The sequence below is a fragment of the Taeniopygia guttata genome, chromosome 2, assembly GCF_048771995.1.
Source record: "Taeniopygia guttata chromosome 2, bTaeGut7.mat, whole genome shotgun sequence".
Lineage (NCBI taxonomy): Eukaryota > Metazoa > Chordata > Aves > Passeriformes > Estrildidae > Taeniopygia > Taeniopygia guttata.
This window is the reverse complement of record NC_133026.1, coordinates 77,090,648-77,106,658: the sequence shown is the minus strand read 5'-3', so window position 1 is coordinate 77,106,658 and position 16,011 is coordinate 77,090,648. Positions and strand designations below refer to the sequence as shown.

Sequence of the window (16,011 nt, the reverse complement as noted above, 5' to 3'; positions counted from 1 at the left end):
GATGCTACAGGCAAGTAACAGGGTGTTTGCCAGGAAGAATAAAAACAAACAGAAACAACAAAATCTGAAAATTTTGTTTCTTGAAAGTGAAATTGATCAATAATGCAGATTATGCATAGTAAATATCAAAGGTCCCCAAAGGTAAACAGATTAAGCTTATTTTGAAGAAAAGGGAGATAATGAAAACCATAAGGAGATGTCCTTCAATTTTTTAGTCTAGAGAACTAACTATTTAACAATTTTATTAATATTGCTGCCTGAAAAAGTGTAGCTGTTATCTAGTTTTGAAATTGCTAGGGCTGCCTAGAAACCAAGAAGAGGCTAGATATGAAAAAGTAATGTGATTAAATTAAACTGGAAATGAAGTTTAATTTTTGAAATCATTCGGGTATAAAAAGAGATTGTGCCGTTCATCCCACTGTCCCTCTCTCCCCCGCTTAAGTATGTGGTGTTCTTAAATAGTATAAAATATAATTTTAGATATTTTAAGAGGAACAGATGAGTTTCTTACCGGCTGTAGCAGTGCTCTTCAATGTGCGCATTGAAGCTGCTCAACCATAAAGATAACCTGAACAATACCTGTACAAAAGGATTACAGAAGTTTAACTACATCACTTCTTGATGTGTCTGTAACATGTGCCATTGATATTTAACTTTTTTTAGCCTTTTTTTACTACAGCATTTTAACTATTTCTGTGAAGATTGAGAAAATTATTTTGTAGTTATACTATAATTTTTAGTGAAGTTGTATTGTTTATTTCTCTAGCTATGGAATACAGAGTCCTTGGCTTGAGTTAGGGTAATTTTTGTCAGAATCCTGTACCCTTGCGTTGGCGTTGCCTGATTCAAATCATGTTGAGTTGTAAAACCTGGAACATTCAGCTTATCTGTGTTGTGTCTTTAAAACCGTCAGTGTCACCATGAGTGCAACCTAAGGTCATTTTCAGGAGTACTAGAACTGATCAAGAAGCTGTTTCCTGGTTTTCCCAGTGCCATCCCTCTACTGCTTGCACAGATGCTGTAGTTTGGACTGAGGAAATAGAGAAGATAAGCAAGCAAGGATGAACAACCTGTGAAGAAGGAAAAAAACAACACAAAAATCCCACTCTTTCCACATTCACATCCCAAACCTCCAAATGTTGAAAAGTTAGCAGCAGACACTGAATGAGGAAGTATTTGTTCTTACAGCCATCTGTAAGAATGAAAAGGAAGCCTGGCAGGTATCTGAAGGGGGAGAATAAAAGTCTGAATGGTGAAAAACATTGCTTGGTCAGGAAGAGTGGGACAGGGTAGGTGATCTCCCAGGCACATGGCTAGTGCCTTCTGTTTGTAAATGCCTCTGAAACCCAGTGGTAACCCCTCATTCCAGTCTGCTCCCTCCACTGCTGTTTTTAAATTGTGTGTGTAGTGGGTCAGAATTATATGGCCAATAATTGTTGAAACAAACAGGTTTCAATGCAAGACCATAGTCTAAATTTTTTTTTAGGTTTAATTTCTTTTTAATAAACTTAAAAGTGGTATATGACCTAAGTTGAAACAGTAGTCATGGTTTTGAACCCAAGCATTATATATTTAACAAAGTCTGTAAAACTTTAGCTTTCCTTTGTCATGTTTATGGATTGTAAAAAATCTTCTTTTTGGACCTTTTCTGTCTCAGTTGATATTAAGACCAGACAATGTCTGTTCGAAGACTTACTGTTTATTTTCTGTGGTCACCCTAATTGTGGTACCAATATTTCAGGTGTAGTGTTCACAGCATATTTTGGATAGAGTGTTAGCGTTCAGGAACACACATAATCATGGGACATGATTATATGTAGGTGCTTTTATTAAAAGCTTTGGGGTTATATTGTTCTATTGTATACATTGACATGAGTTTTTGTGCTCTTTCTTAGGTCCCTGACCACAGTTTCTCATGATTATTCTTAAGATTAAACAGTAATTATATTTAATTACTAAACAATCATCACATGTAACAATTATATCATTTATCATGTACTAGCTACACAGGTGCAGTTCTAGCAAGTACAAGTTCTTCATGTGCTTAGGGTGTTTATTTTTCCAGGGCCTACTAAGCTTATTTTTCCTTTTAACCCTAAATCCCCATGATTTTAAAACCCTTTTACTATCAAGAGTGCCATTTCCCTGTCTTGCTGATGTGTCAAGACAGCTTTGAGACAGGTTGCATGTAAAAACTCTTCAGCTGCCTAAGGGTTGTTGGAGGTGAAGTGATGACCTAAGAGTTAGGTAATTATGACATTGCTGGGTGTCCTATGTTTAACTGTAGGACACCCAACTACCTTAAATCAAGTATGAAAACACAGTTTTAGGGATTTAGGGGATGTCTATAGACTCCTGGTGTAAGAATGCTGAGCATCATAACAGCAAACTCCTATTGTGGATTTTGCTACGATTAAACTATGCCATTAATAATCTCATCACACCACTCTCTTTGGACAGTGGGCCTCATGCATGTTATTTTTACTTCTCTCTCTAGAATGATGAGTTAAAAAAACAGTATTTTGTCTTGTACATGGCTGCTGTTTAGTATAGTCCAGCCTGGGAGAAAGACTGATAAGGGTCTGATGTTTATTCTCCGATCTGACAGGCTTGAACCATACATATTGTTAAATGTAAAAACAAGGGTGTTGTTTCAGTATTGCTCACTCTAGTTGCACAGGCAACTGACCAGAAGAGTTAAACCAAAACTTCTGGTATCTCATTCAGCTCCTGGCTTTGTTTCAGACTGATTCACACTGCTTAATTTCTGCAACTCTTTCCAGTTTTCATGTGGCTATAGGCTTAGATTTTTGAGCTAACTCTTCTCATACTTTAAATTTAAATATATATATATTTTAAATATATATATATTTAATATATATATTCTGGGTTTCTTCAATGATACATTTAAAAATATTTTGACTACCTGAATCTCTGTGTCTCCTCTAAATCATGTGACCTCTGTTGGCATTAGATGATAGTGTTTGTGAATGCATTTTTTTGCTGCTGAGAACAGGAAACAAAGTGTATCTGTAAGCTTCATAGCCATCTTCCTTCCAGTTTGTGATGATTTCCGTAAACGTAGGCTCCCATTTACTGTGACCTCTCTAGGTAAGAGAAAGGGAATGGAGTTTGTAGTTTGCCTTACTACTGAACTCAGGCCAAATAGTGATTAATGAACATGCCAGATGTTTCTGCTTTTGAAGGCTTTTTTTGGAGAGAACCATATTAACCAATTTGTCCTTCCTCCCAGGAGATAATAGGACAGCAGCATAGCTGAGATCTTACAGTTCATTATATAAGAAGAAAATACTAATGTTGACCCTTGCTATTTTGACAGGAGGATTTGAATCTAACTTTCTGCTCTTTTTGCACAGAAAAATGCATGCAAGTAGTTTTCTTCAAATCTTTCAGCTACTGTGTTATGATGTCAACCACATTTTTAGCAATTTAGAATACAATGAGCCAGATTTTTTTGTGCAAATCCAGGGGATCTCCATTGACTTAGTAATTTTACTGCAGATATTTATTCATTTTACCATTAAATTGTAATCTGACGATTGTTTTTGAAGAATAAACAACCCATGTTCGATTTGGGATAGGGGAACTATGGAGTGGAAAGTTTATAGTAAGCTTCTTCTCTGCCTTTGTTGATGAGCTCTCAAAGGCATTCATCTGCAGTTAATTATGTTGAGTATGAGAAAGGGTGGCTCTGTTGAAGTTTCTTATCAGAAAGTACTTGCAGGCAACCTAATTTCTAGAGTTCTTGTGATGCAGTGGGTGTTCTACCTTTTGTCCCTGGCAGGAAGGTAAAGGTAGCAGCTGTGAGGACCTCTGTGTGGGACAGCCCATGAACAGGAAGGAAATTGTTGTAGCGACTTAAGTTTTAGTAGTAGTGTTATGTTCTGCAAGAAAACAATGAAAAAGAATCATGAAGGTGCCTTCACAGGCATTGTTCTTTGCAGCTCTTCCCCAGGGACTGTCTCTCTGGGTGAAAGGAGGCCTCACTTCCCTGAGCCTTGTTCAGCTGGGCTCAGGGAAATGGAGGCAGTGCAAGGTTTTGTATGGCTCCTCTCCCTCCTTTTCTCTTGTTATGTACTTCCATTTCCCCAATGTCCAACCCGCTCTTACTCCAAAACGCTTCCATTGCCTCATCCTGCCCTTGAGTTCAGGATGCAAAGATAATTTGATAACCTCATGCAGGTGGTCTGTGTGTCAAAAACTTAGTACCTTGAAAACTGATTTCCTTTGATTACCCTCTGTTCTATTGTTCCTGAAATATGCTTAACTAAAAGGGATGAAGTCAAGAATGATGTAATAGTTATGGAGCCATTAATCAGTACAGTCACTGTGAATATCCAGGTGGAAAATTGAAACAACAGTTTATGCTCACATCTGTATAGAATATGTACCATAAATTATGCACAAAATCAAACATCTTCTAAGTGAACAGCGTTATTTAAGGCATACTTCCAGAAATCTGAAGAGCCAAACCCCCTTGATAAGCAGGTAGTTGCATCATTTTTACTAATTGCTTGCAGCTTTCTGCTTGAGGCAGAATAGAACAAAAATAATGGAGTGATGTGGGTTCACAAACCAGCTTGTTGTCATGAGCCACACAGTTAATGTGGGAATAATCTCCTTAGAAAGCCTTTTTCTGTACATATACACATCACCATTTCAGTAGTTTGTTAATTTCATCCATAAGATTCAGGAAATGTTAAGTTTAAAGGCCAGTAATTTTTCAGTTCTGATTTCTCTGTGGCAGCAAATCCCTGGCTAAGATGACTGTAGGAAATATATGCTAGAATGTGCTATGCTTAAATTTCTTTTGAACATCAAATTTTAAACAATAGTTGGACACTCTTAAAGGGTGATCTGAGACCAAACAGAGGCTGTTCTTGATAGTCACATAAATCTCATTTAGTCCATAAACATGTCTCTATCTTTCTGAAGCACTGTAGATTTCATGTCCATTGGAAAAACTTAATTTCTAAGCAGCAGCGTTTCTTTGCTTTTGTAACTGGACATGTGTTCTCCTGTAATAACATCCCTGTAATGATTTTCATGTGCGCTGACTGCTCCCATATGCAATGTGGGCTGGAGTTCTTTCTAGCTGAAAATTCAGGAGTTTCCAATGTACATCCTTGTTCTTCCATGCAATATAGTTTCGTACAGATCTGTGTTGATAATGTGTCCTGTGGAGGTGTGTGAAAGGGCAGAGAGGGTCCTGCTTCTGTGGCAGGATGCTCTGGCTCCAAGTTGGAGGGGGGAAAATGGAACCAGACGTGAAGAGTGAATCTGGTGTTTCAGTCTGTGGTCATTGTAAATAGAGGCTGTTTCAGTTTAATACCCTATGTGCCAGGAGGGATGGATGTAATAGGACAGCATATCTAAATCTAGGAGTTTTCTTCTCTCATTCTTAAGCTTGCTTTATTGCTGAATGTGGTTGCTGCTTATAGGTGTGTCAAATAGTAAGATTTAACTGTATTTCTTCATTCTTCTTGCTCTCAGTTTTTGAACTGTTTCTATCAGAGTGTTAAAGTATCATTCTGAGTACTCCCAGTCTGATCCGGGCCTTATTTTGTGAGCTGATATATGTATGGGCCATCTAGTGATAACTTTATCATAAAGAGCTTCTGAGCTCCTGCTGTTCTTGTGTGGTTTTCATTTGTTTCATGCGACTTGAGGTCGGAAGGAGGCTCTTGACCTAAATACTGTATTAATGTTTCACTGTCTTCTCATTAGATGTTTTCATGAGGTTGTAAGTGTACTGGGAGACAAGAAAAAGGTTATAGATGAGTTCTGAAGTTGTTTAGCTGAACTTGGAATATCTTGGAGTGAGACAGAGAAGGAAAGAATAGTGGAAAAAAGGCAGCAACTGAAGGGGGAAAAAAGTTGGATGTGTTTTATAACCATAAATGGTAAAAGTAACCTTGCTCTGCTGCCAGCAAGCAGAAAGATGGAATAAGGTTTTGATTTACAAGAACAGCTCAGCAAGGGCGTTGTAGAGTGCTTCATGCCTGCGATAAAAATGTGATTAGCTATAAAATAGGAGAGATTTAACAATAATTTAAGCATCAACAACAGGCTGTTTCATGCAGAATGTGGATGCCTGCTTTTAGAGTTCTGTGAATACAAGCTAGTTTGGAAAACATTACCTCTTTCAAGAGAGAATGTGGATTATTTTTACATATTACCTGAACATGTTACATTTTGGTTATTTGCCCATCCATCATGAGGTCTCTAAAATTAAGCAACATTTATCCTTATAATTGTTCCTTTAGATAATTGGACAGGCCCTAGGCTTTTACAGTAAGGTGCCTAAGGACATTGAGGTAGATATGAGGTGCTTTTCTGTAATTCCAGTATTCTGTCTTGTTATACAACCTTTGTGGTCTTTCCCTACCTGTATATTAGTGCTTTACTCAGGAAGGTAAATTTGTCAGCTTTAAGCTCCTGTGGTCAGTCTAGTAAAGCTTCATAGGCAAAAGCCTTTCCCCACTTTACTGTTACCTAGTTTCCAGCCCTGGAGGGATGGCAGCTCAGAGTTTAAATCTTCATAACAAGAAGGTTATGAGCAAATGACTTATCAGCAAACATTCCACGTAGAGTGTGGGGAGTAGAGGAACGGGAACAGCTGAAATCTCACTGTATGTCCTGTATGCTGTATGGGGCCTTTTGTTTGCAGATCTTAAATGAAGATGCATTCACTTGAAACAACATATTGGCTAAGGGAGAGGACTGTAGAACTGTGCCTTTGTGTTTGGATTTTGAAGTCCATCCCCTTTCCCCTCCCTGTCATTAAGCTGTGGTGGGAAAACTCTACTAATCATTTTACCTTTAAATAATGGAATTGTTTAGTTTGAAAAAGACCTTTAAAATCATTGAGTCCAACCATTTTACCCAGCACTACCAAGTCCACCACTAAACTGTGTCCCTAAGCACCTAAGTCCTTTAAAATACTTCCAGAGATTATGCCTCTACCACTTTCCTGGGCAACCTGTTCCAGGGCTTCATAATTACCTTGAAAAAGATGGTCATGAGGTCACAATGTGTTACATTAAGTGACTTCTTGCTATGCTGTGGGTGTCTTGTGTAAAACTATGAGTTTGATCTGCTGTGCTCTTTCTCTAGTCTCTCATTTCCTAGCTAGAATGTGAAAACTTTTTCTCCAATGTTAATTACTTTACAGGAATGTCTTGTGTCAAGTTACAGAAATTAGGTAGGATTAGGTTAGTTTTCAGGCTAAGGAAGTAGCTGCTAAAAACACTGTTGCTTTGTCCAAATTTGGAAGTATGTAAAAGTGCAAAACAGAAAATGCAATTCCTGAACTATGATTAAAATCATCTTGCCTTAATTCCTGCCCTCCACGCCACAAATGAAAAACTGCTAAGCAATTAAAAGCTTGACACCTGTACTTCAAATCTCTTGCTGTGAGTTAGCTTTCTGTGTTTTTATTTTCAGGGCTATCTGTTAAAGAAACTCAGTCATACTATAGTAGAAGCTGGTTTGCCTCTGTTTATTCATGGTGTAGCATCTAAAGAGGATCTCTCACTGTCAAGTAAGAAGATTTTGTATCTTAGTTGTATCTGTGTCTGTAAGTGGTTTCTGTGATCATTGCCTTCATGAAATGGAAATTCAGTTAGCATCAGAGCTGATTCTTGCAGCATGGAATAATTAGTTAAAGTTGTAAGTCATGCAAGCACTTTCTTAACCCTGATGCAGTTTTCTTTTCATAAACATATGATTCAATCTCAGCCATAGCAATGTAGATGAGATTACTTGGTCAATATTAAGATGTCATTTGCAGAAAGAAGGTACTCCTGTCTGTTCAGATTACCTCATTTGCCTTACCAAGTCCTAAAGCAAGATTTATCCTATTCCCTAATTTTAGGGAACTTATCTTATTCTTTGCAGGCATTTTGATGAATATTTTGGGGCTGCTTTTTCAGCTCTAAATTGATGTCTTAAAAATATAAAAATAATCCCTGCCAACACAAGTATGAGCACACAAGATTTCTAGTTCAGCAAGTTCAGAATTACTCTTCTGCAGTGACATTTTAGATAATACTGACTTCCCTTTAGACGATGTTCATTACTTATGTAGACAAAAACAATTAGATGTTTCTGGTAAACACAAAATATCTGTTTGGCACAGCAGCATTGATCTCAATATTTTTATGCTTGTATTAACCTGCAAAACATAAATATGAATTTATGTCAGACAAAATAAGTTTTTGTAAACTTTTATTATGAAGGCTTAAATGTAATAGTTTTATCTGGACATTGGAAAATAGAATTGCCACATCACAATAACGTGGCATAAATACGTAGCTTTAGGACTTAGTCTTGTGCACTTTTTTCATAATTTTTTCTTGTTTGTTGATATATTTAGCATTATAGATTAAAACTTTTGTACTGAACCTAGCAAACTACTTAACTATGCACATTAAAATTCTTTGTGAGCAATAGCACATACTTGACATTTCATATTAATCAAGTAATGAAGTGTACTAAGAGCGTGGGTAGCACTAACTCATCACTCCTCTTTAACCTCTGAGAAAAAAAATGAGAGCATCTCATTCTGCACCAAGAAGAGGAGGAGTGCTTCATGCTTCTCTACCTATCTTTTTGTATCTGAAAAAGATACAGATAAGATACCTAAAAAAGTCTGAAAGACTTTTCACAAGTGGGACCTTGAAGAGCTGCAACATATTGTTTGGACAGACAAACATATTGACTGAAGCAGTACTTTTTTATTGAATCACTGTAATAAAACCTGACCGGAGGTGTTTAGCTGTGTTGCTCCCATTTGGAAATTTTTCCAGTGTTGACTTGTACCCTAACTTTGATGTTCCTGTGTACTCATGTTTTAATGCCAGTAGTATCTGAAGAAATGAACTGAATATTATTTTTGAGAAACAGGGAGTGGAGGGGATATGGTGTGTCTACACACATATATGTGTGTAGTCTTTTTAAACAATTGTGCCTTCTACTAATTTTTTAGGTTGAAGGAAGTCCCATGGGTAGTGGGTAGAGTAGTAAATAATAAAGTCAGAGCCTCCTTTACAGTTAGAGGACTTGGCCATCCTGAGAAAATGTTCCTTACTTTGTTACATAGGCTCATGAAAAAGGCAATGGTACCAATTTATTTACAGAGAGCCGGGCAATCACCAACTGTATAAAGTTTAAGGAGGGCAGTGCTGGATTCCCCACCTGGGGCAGGGCTGTGCGTATAAACTGGGGAAAGAGAGGATGGAGAGCGGCACTGTGGGAAGGGACCTGGAGGTCCTGGTCAGTGGCAAGTTGAACATGAGCCAGCAGTGCCCTGGCAGCCAGGAGGGCCAACCGTGTCCTGGGAGGCATCAGGCACAGCATCACCAGCCAGGCAAGGGAGGGGATTGTCCTGGTCTACTCTGCACTGGGGCTGCCTCACCTCGAGTGCTGGGGCAGTTTTGGGTGCCACAATATAAGAAAGGTATAAAGCCATTAGGGAGCATCCAAAGGAAGGCCATGGGGATGGTGGAAAGTCTGGAGGGGGACCAGCTGAGGTGACTCGGTATGTTCAGCCTGGAGAAAAGGAGGCTGAGGAGAGAACTCACTGTGGTCTTCAAAGTCCTCACAAAGGGAAGAGGAGGGGGAGACACTGATCTTTTCTCTGTGGTGATCAGTGACAGGACTTAAGGAAATAGCCTGAAATTGAGTCAGGGGAGGCTTAGAAAAGATTTTTCACCCAGAGGGTGGTTGAGCACTGGGACAGGCTCCCCAGGAAAACGGTCACAGCACCAAGCCTGGCATAGTTCACACAGTTCAAGAAGCATTTGGACAATGCTGTCAGGCACATGGTCTGATTCTTGGGGTGTCCTGTGCAAGTGATCTTGATGGTCCCTTCCAACTCAGCATATTCTGTGGTTCTATGATAGGTACAGGTCTCTGGGCTCAGTGTAAAGTATGGAATTGCTGTCATAGGTTTAATCAAACCTGGTCAGTTGATTGGGTGAACCCTTGTGTGGGAGCATCCCATTTTAATGGCTTTGACTCAGGGTGGGCTCTTGTGCATCAGCAGCCTTGTCTGCAGAAGGATGCTTCTTTGCTGGTGTGTAAGTGTACCACTATAATTGGGCCACAAAAGGTATACCTAGGTATCCACTGGCAAACCTCTTTGCCTGCTTAATATGCAGGGAAAGAAAAGGAGTGGTGATCATCTTCAGGACTCAGGAATATGAAGCTGAAGAGAATGGACCTGCTCCTGCTGAGCTCCAAAACCCTACAGTGAATTTGTTATAGGGTGTATTGGAGGAGATTTTCATGTGATTCTTCCAGAGTCTATCTTTTATCCTAATCCAGTTACGATATATCCTCTGCCTGGTAACTTGCTTGTAAAGGGGCTGAAATTAATTCTGCTGGGTTCTGCACAGAGCACTGAGGGTGGGAAAGACAGTAACTGTGTAAAAACTATTGAGTGGTTCCAATGTTGAATTGCCTTCCCCTTGCCACTCACATCACCACTAAACATTCTTTCTGGCAGGCACATCCCTGCTTTCAGGTATTTAGGTTTGGTATTGAGAATGTAACATTATTTTTTATTATTTTTAATGTAACTTTTTTTTTTTTCTGTCTTCATGCCTCTGTTTTTCGCCTCCCATAAATCTTATATGTTTGCTGTACTCAGTTGAACCCTTTTGGATCTCTAAAACTCCAAACTTGATTTGTTCTTGTCTGCATTCCATCTTATACCTACAGAAATTAATTTCATTTCTTGTGCATACCACAAGAAATGAAATGAGCTTTTTTCCTGCCTCCAATCTGCCTGTGTTGTGAGGCTTTGAGAAAAGTTATGAAGGAGAGGTGGTTTAATCCCTGTGTTAGTCTCCATCAGCCAACTCCCTCTACCCCTGAAAAACAGCCAGCTTTAGCAGACAGTCAACCATGATCTAACATTCTAGGACAAAGATTCCTTTTTAACTTTTTAAGTCAAGCCTGGTGCTTGATCAGAGCCAGCCTTTTCTCTGTGGTGTTCCTGCTCCTTGCCTCTCCTTCTTCATCCATCTTTCTTTGTGCAGGAGTTTGTGAAGCTATGTGGAGCCAGATTTCTTGGGGAAAGGAAAAGCATAGCATTACCTCACAACCATGGTTTTGCTTGGATTCTTTTGGAGGTGCCAGTATGGGATTCTATTGGGTATCTCTGGGTTAAACTATTGTCTGAATTGTCCAAGTCCTACAGTATAACCTGATTTTTTTTTATTTTCTTAATTTTTTTCTGGTAGATCTAAGCACACTCCATATAAACTTGCACTTTCCTAGCCACAGTGAAACCCCAGATGTCTGTAGATGTTGAAAAATGGAATATTCGCTCTCCAGTGGTGATGTGTCCTTGTGCCAGCTGCAGAGAGAATTCACATCCAGCGTGAATCGGTTACTTTTCTTTGTGGCCACTTGTCATGAGTATGAATTTGAAATGGGTATACTTCAGAATGGAGGGTCACCAGGCTTTTCTTACTTATAGATAGAGGTATTGAGTAGAAGTGTTTGTGGTTAAGCTTTTGAAATATCTTCTTTTGTCTGTAGAACTGAAGCCATGAACCTAGTTAATGGTCTAGAAGTATGCACTGGTGTGTTAAGAATCCAGTTTCTGAAATTTCATTCTGGGTGGATTTGTTTTGGATAAAGCTGAGAAATGAGTCTTTCTCCATAATAGTAACTCTTACTATCAGCTCTCTTTGGACAGTTTCCTCTGTGAAGGCTGTACTTGTAGGAAAGTACTTCTCCTTCTCATCTGATAAGGAATGTATTGTAGGTATTAGTCCAGAGGCATCACTTTTCCTACTGTTAATGTAAGATTTTGTATACCCTTGTAAAACAACCATTTTACGACAATGAGGGAAAAGGGATAAAAACACTGAAAGACTTCAACCAGGCATGATTTGTAGGTGTTAGTGTTACTCATAAAATTGAGCTGACAGAAAAATAGTAAGCTGCATTTTCAGCTACTGCAATTTTTTCTCAGAGTCAATTCTGTCACTTTTGAGAACATTATGTCCTCTAGGACTTAAACACAAGGATCTAGTCCACCAACTTGCTATGATGTTTTTGGGGTGGGAGGGAATCTTTCCATCTCTTCCTTCTAGAAAGGAAGAGGTAACAGCCCAGCCCATTCTGTTTTTCTAGCTGGCTGCATCTGTAAACATCTGTAACCTGGAATGTCTTTTGTGAAAATGGAGTTGTGTTCTTCTCTTACATCTGGTAGAAAAGCAAGTCCCTTAATTCACTTTGCTATCATTCCGTTCAAATTAGGAAAATCTAGTATAAGTCCTACCAGCAGCTGAAAAAGTAGTCATTGTACTGTGGTGAAATATCAAGCAGAGACAAGGGTTGTAATTAGTATAACCTCCTGATTATTTTCTAGACAGATGTATGTATTCTGGTTTTGCCGTGCTACTAATGGATCTATATGTTACGACAGTCTGTATTCTATCAAATTTGCTTTCATCCTTTGGGCCTTTGCCTCCAATACATCTTTTCCAGATTTTCAAGCATTTCAGTAACAGACTAGTGCAGGAATCGTTTGCCATTGGTCTGATATGAATGGGGTTCCGAATATTTACATCTGTGTAGGCACAAGATTGTGAGAAGAGATTTGGCTTATTCTAGGTTATCTTTGGCTGCATGATTACTCTTTGGTGGTTGCTTATAAGAACAGCCTTGGGACTGGCAGAGAAGAGCCTATATGAAACCAGCACCAATCTTTTTAGTTAGCAGAATTCAGCCTTTAGGAACATTTAGGGGAAAGACGGTTCTTGCAGAAACTAGCCTCTGACTGCTCATGCAAAGAGGGGATATTTTGTTAAGGAGTCTTTTATGAAGAAGAATATGAGCATTGCTATAACCCAATAGGTAAGACTTTGAAAGATGTTCATATACCTCTCTCTCCCAAGTGCTAGGAGAAGAGTACTTTTCCTGTCCTAAGCACAGTTGTGCCAAATGTGAACTGTATTAATGGTGCTTTTTGGAGAAACTATGTGCTTTGAAGAGCTTATTGCCTGTTAATGTATGCTCTTACATACACCTAAATTCCACCCTCTTTGCAGATGGTTGTTTGTGGAGGAGGGGAACGAAAAAACCCAAACAAAATTGAGCAGCTTGGTGATAGTCAGAAGTTTCTTGTTTGGAAATGTTTTCCCATTTAGAAATTATTGCTTTCAGCTGTGAAAATAATGGGCTTTTCCTGCAGAGAAAAAGAGGGAGGATGTATTTAAGTATTTAAGATAAATTCAATTCCCTTTTTCAAGTAGGGAAAAATAATGACTCTTGTTTTAAGACTGCATAGGGATTCTACAGATATTGCTTGCATTTGTGGATAAGTTATTTTACTAGGTCAGGTCAGAGAAGCCCCACTTGAAGATGTTTCTCTTAATGCTGAAACTGTGCTGACACCATTTTTGAACAACCTCTTCAAAACGAGAGTACCTTAGGGATTGTATGTAAACAGAAGCTTCAAATAAACTTATTTTATTGGTTGCACTGACATAATCTATCAGTGATAATTATCTTGGGGCTGGATAACTACAGAGTGCTTGGAGGTACTTGCTTTGCTTGACTCAAGAGCTGCCAGTCTAGCACGTGATGTGGTATTTCAAACACTGCCAGTCAAGTTCATTTCATATTTTAGGAAAAGCAGCCTGATGTTTATTCATGGTTATTTTCCCATGAGACTACTATTAAAGTTTTTTTTAAGTATAGTGAAATATTTTATAGAATCATATTGTGCCCAACTAAGCACAAAATAATCTGAGAGGAAGCCTCCAGGGAGCATGCAGTATCGGATAGCTGGACAATAAAAATTCCTTCTTGCATGTTGCTTTCTCTGACTGTTCAGGCATTACTGAAGGAGAAAAACAAGGCTTTGCTTAAAGGGTCTACATGTGCCACCCAATGAGTTTCAGGCCTTTGGGTTTTGAGATGAACAGGGTCTATGCCTTTATTAAAGCTCAGCTCTTTATTAAAAAGTCAGCTCGGCAGGGGGCTCGACAAGGAGCTCGCCCCCGCTATTGTAGCTTCTCCGGTAGCCGAAGGGTGAGCAGGTGTGCAGAGTCTGTCCCTGGAGTCTCCACTGTGTCCCTGGAGTCCCCGTGGCACGCTGGTAGCTGGAGGTGTAGAGGTGTGCAGTCCGTATCTGAAGTCCCAGCAGACCGTCCTCTCTCCTTTCCTCCCGGCACTCTGGTAGCCGCAGGGTGGGGGGATGTGCAGAGTCTGCTGCCGAAGACCAGCAGCAGCTGTCCCTCTGCTTCCCTCCTGGTAACACCAGGAAGTCTGTGTCAGCTTTGCTCCTGCTTTTCACAGCCCAGTCCAGTCTGGTCCTCTGTAGGTTATGGTGACAGGTCAAACGCAGACTAGGGATGGGGTTCCCTTTTCCCCAACCAGCACACCCATCCAGCCCCCTCCACTGTGCCCATCTTTTCCATTTAGGGGTGTTTTTCATCCCCAAAACCCCCTCCCATGATTACACTGGATTATTTTGCATCCCAGTCCTAGAATGGTAGCGAGGGTGGGGGGAGGTAGGTGATTCCCAGGAACAATTAGCTAATTAACATTTCAATGTCAGTAGTTAGCCCAAGCCAAGTGTCCCAGCCAGGCTGTTTTGTTCATAACAGGTTTTTTTTCTGCTTATTTTAAGAGCAAAGGTCAAATACCATTTACCTGGTTTCTTCAAATCCCCCCACTCTCCACAGAAGAGGGTCCATTTCAGACTGAGACTTGCACTGAGAGCCTTGCTCCAATAACAGTATTACCTGTTAGTACCTCACACTGGAATTCCTCTGTCCCACTTGGGAGGAGTTTGGAGTGAGAAGGTCCAGAGTTACATTGTTGTTGTAATTGTTTCAGGCAGCAAAGATGGAAATGTATTGATGTAGGGGCTGCTTTGAAACAAAACACAGAACATGTAGATACTATGCCATGTGCATGTTGCTGGGTGGTGTTGGTGGTAGCACTGCTTTAAAGAAAGAGAACAGTGCTTTTCAAAAATTATTTAATTCTCATGCTGAAGTATCACTGAGTTAAAGTATTATGTGAATGATATATTAATATGGCATGTCCTACCCTTTTTTTTTATATACTAGACAAGTAATGATTTTTTTTTTGGCAGAAATGTATTTAATTAGCAGCCATTGATTATGGCTTTCAAAGCAACTGCACAAGTACTGCTTGCAGAATAATGTTGACTTACTCAGCCTTTCCTGAAGGTTGTACAATAAAAAAAAAAAAAGTAACTTCATGTTCAGACTAGTTCAGTTTTCAGAGTTGACTCTTTGAAATGCTTAAACCTGTATGTGTGATAAGAGAATAGCTAATTACTCAGCATGCTGCTTCTTTTTAGAAACTTTGATTAACTGTTAAATGAGAATGAGTCTGCACACAGCAGCATTTGTAAAGAATATTATTGTAAGTAATTCTGTCCAAATCCTGAGAGGAGGTACAAGCAAGACACATGTGCAGAGTAATGCTGCACATTGAAGCAGAAAGAGTTCAGGGCTTACCTTTCTTGTTTAACATGAATTGAAGAAAAAGGAAACTCAAATCTATTTTGGGTGGTTTTAGCTCTATCTTTAAAACAGCAGTTCAGACTTAGCTCAGACTGCTATTGGCCAAAAATGGTGAGTGGGTAAAGTGTGTTCTCCCTGAAGCACCTTGCACAAAAGAATTGTATTCCGATTTGTCCCTCAATGGTCAGTATTGATCTAATAGAGATTCTCTTTGAGGAGGGAACTAAAGATGCTGCTCCTGATATGTCCTGCTGTAGTCAAAGTCTTTCAGAAGACCAGTAGTGACTATTACTGCCATACTCAGATTGCCTAGGAATAAACTTTCATTCATGGCATTGGTTTTAAAGAGTATATATCTGTGCTTGCTAAGGTTTTACCACACAGACATTGCCACAGGGTAAGATGGGGGAGGAAGGGGAGCATAACATGAGCACAAACTACCAAATGCTAATTTGAAAGTTTCCTT

The 16,011-nt window shown here is 39.3% G+C and overlaps 1 protein-coding gene across 9 annotated transcripts in view; it reads left to right on the top strand.

Annotated features, from left to right (window-relative positions):
* The window catches only part of FBXL7 (F-box and leucine rich repeat protein 7), a 225,285-nt gene that overhangs the window by 106,086 nt on the left and 103,188 nt on the right, over positions 1–16,011 (top strand). For 3 of the 9 annotated variants that reach the window (XM_072924281.1, XM_072924282.1, XM_072924283.1), the window contains exon 3: positions 7,468–7,564. The exons of the other annotated variants lie outside the window; for them this stretch is intronic. The gene's annotated coding sequence lies outside the window, so the exon portion shown is untranslated. The remainder of the gene's footprint in view (positions 1–7,467; positions 7,565–16,011) is intronic. 9 annotated transcript variants of the gene reach the window in all.